Raw genomic sequence first — 3,200 nt, forward strand, 5'->3', positions numbered from 1 at the left:
TAATATGAGGCATTTACATAGATACCACCTAACTTCTATGTATTTATATATCTGGTACTTAAGTTTCACTTTTTACATTTATACACCTTTTAATGCATATGTAGGATGGCATCGTTAGTATTTATTTCTAAACTTTATTTTATGGGATTTAATTTAAGAATTTAATGGAAGATTATATATATATATATATATATATTAAAATGATATGCATCTTAGAAATGTAATTTTGAGTTGCTTCAAATTTTGGAACATGTGATTTATGTTTCTTTAACAATAATAGTGTCACAATTTGGTCTGATAGCTTAGCACTAATTAAGTGTGGTTGGTATGTATTAATGTTTTATTTACTTTTATAGGTTTTCATAACTACCAATTTATACGAGAACTATTAAGAACCACAACGTACACTACAAAATAATCTAAACATCTAGAAATAACAACAACATAATCTGTAAACATCTCATCTAATATATAACAGGATCTCACTACCTGAAAAAAAAAAAAAAAACTATAATCATATCGTAATATAATACCTATCGGTTGCAGTCTTCCTCTTGTAAACTAAATCTCATAGGTAATACATATCAATCTATAGTTTTTTTCTGAAATAAATAATTATATTCAACCGTAAGTTTTCATGACTTAATGTGAAATTACAATCTTATAATGTATTAAATTCATATACAAATGTTGTTAATTAAACTATAACCTTTCATTTTTTATTTTTATTTTTTCGTTTCAATTTAGGTTTTTATTATTTTTAATCTTTTTAAAAAGTGACATCAGGATTATTGTCAAACTCAAAGGTATCTTCAAAATTATGCTCGTAGATACCCTAAAAATTTGTACCCAAAGGTACACCTTCATTTTTCATTTTTTTATTGTGCACGGGTACATCACATTAACTGTCAGATTTTAGTTGTCTTAATCATTTACCTTTCATTTCTTTAGAAATAATGGACAATCATTTCCTTTTTTTCTCATCTCATTTCCTTTAATTCTTAACCTTATAACAAAAATATAATTAAAGAAATCATTTATTAAATAAGCATTTATTTAATACATTTAAAAAAATATTTACTCATCTTTAATGTCACAATTTTCTTCTTCTACCTCCAAATTGAACTTCTACAAGATAAATCATCTTAAATTAAACATATTATTAATATTTTAACGCACACACATACACATACATGCATACATACATACATGTAGGTATATATATATATATATATATATATATATATATAATAATAAAAAATATATATATATTATATGTGTGTATATGCGCGAGCGCGCGCACAAGCCTTGGCCTGTTGGTTGGCGGTGTTACTGTAAATCCCCTCAGGTCACCATAGGGCCTAGCGTATAAGGAATCAGTATTTGAGCCTCTGTGAAATACCAATTCTTTCTAATATATATATATATATATATATATATATATATATTAAATTACCTAAACAACATAAGAACAAAAATAATTTCTACTATTTATATAGTGAAATTGCAAATTCCAGAGGCCCCAATTGCCCACCCTTCTATATTGGGATCAATATGCCTTTTGGATTAGTTTCAGCTTGGAGGAAGAGAAGCAGCAAATTACAGGAAATCAAAGATCAATGTAAGTGGTAATAATTTAAAATATAATCTCCAATTAAAAGAAAAATATAATTTATTTATTTATATTAATATTATATTTTTTATTTAAAATTAGGGACATATAAGCCTCTAGAAGAGTGGAACCTGAAAGATCAGAGCTTGAGCTTTGGAAGGAGAAAACACATACATACATACATGTATGTATATATATATATATATATATATATATATATATATAATTCAAAATTAATTATTGAAATTTTTATAAAACCTTTTTTTTTTTACCAAAAGTTTGATAGACGAGCACACTTTCTCCTTCTCCCCACGCATGGACGCAGAGTCGCTCGACCTATTCTGTCTCTGAGTTATTTTTTCTTCGAGGCCGACAACACAAAGCTGGCTTCAACAACCACCAGCAAACTCAGCGATGTTGACTTCTCCTTCCTTCAGGCACGAATGAAAAGAACGAAAGATCGAGAGGGACTCCCCCGACGATTAATTCGATTCGACACAATTTATTTCATATATTATTATCATTATTATTTTCATTTATTACAAAGAAAATTTATTTCAATGAAGCTAGTTGTCCATCCGTACCAGTAACGCACTTACAATATTAAGGCTCCGTTTGGGGCCGTTTTTTACTACTTCGCGGCATCGAATCGCGAAAATTGATCGTTTGGCTCCCAGCGTCGCGGCAGAACAAAGCTGAAGCGGAAGAAAAGCGAGCCGCGATATCGATTCCGTGGCCCCAACTTTCGGCTCGTCAAAAGCTTTTTTACCCTCGGTGCAATCCTCCTCCCGCCTATCCCCGCGCGCGCGCGTTCTTCTTCCCTCCCGCAGACCAAACCCTCCCGCGCGCGAGCGTTCTTCTTCCTCCTCGACACCAGGACACACATTCTTCTTCCTCGACACCAAGACCGATCGCGCCCGTTCTTCTTCTTAGACACCAGGACTGAACCATCCGCGCGTGTTCTTCTTCCTCGACACCAGGATCGAACCCTTCCGCGCACGTTCTTCTTCTCAACCAGAACCAAACCCTCGGCGAGTTCTTGCCGCGCAGGTCCTTCCTCGAACAGGACCGAATCCAGGGAGCACGAGCAGGCAATCCGATCTTCTTCAAAATTATTTGAGAATGGTTTTAGAATTGGGGAGTTGGAACATATGAGCGAGTCGCACAAATTAAAAATACTTTTTTCTGAAAAAATGTGAAGGATGCTAGAGAGTCTTGCACTGCAAAATTATTTCAGAAGGCAAAACTATTAATGAATGGAAATCAGACAAGGGAGTTGGAAGCGAAATGCTGTTTCAAGTGGACAATTTTTTTATTTTGCTCATTATAATATTGATTTTCCATGTTGTTCTGTCTTCCATTGCTGCTATTACTCATGTTTACAAAGAATTGACATCAATTTGTTAAGGTTTGTTTCAGTAAAAATTCATGAGGCTTGTTTCAATCAATTTTTTTTTTAATTTCTTAAGGCTTGTTTCAGTAAAAATTCAATGCATCAAGGAATTGACATCAATTTGTTATAAAAATTCAATGCATTAAAGAATTATTTTATTGCACTAGGAGGAATACTCTTTGTAGATTATGCATC

The sequence above is a fragment of the Phalaenopsis equestris genome, unplaced genomic scaffold (assembly GCF_001263595.1).
Source record: "Phalaenopsis equestris unplaced genomic scaffold, ASM126359v1 Scaffold000297, whole genome shotgun sequence".
NCBI lineage: Eukaryota > Viridiplantae > Streptophyta > Magnoliopsida > Asparagales > Orchidaceae > Phalaenopsis > Phalaenopsis equestris.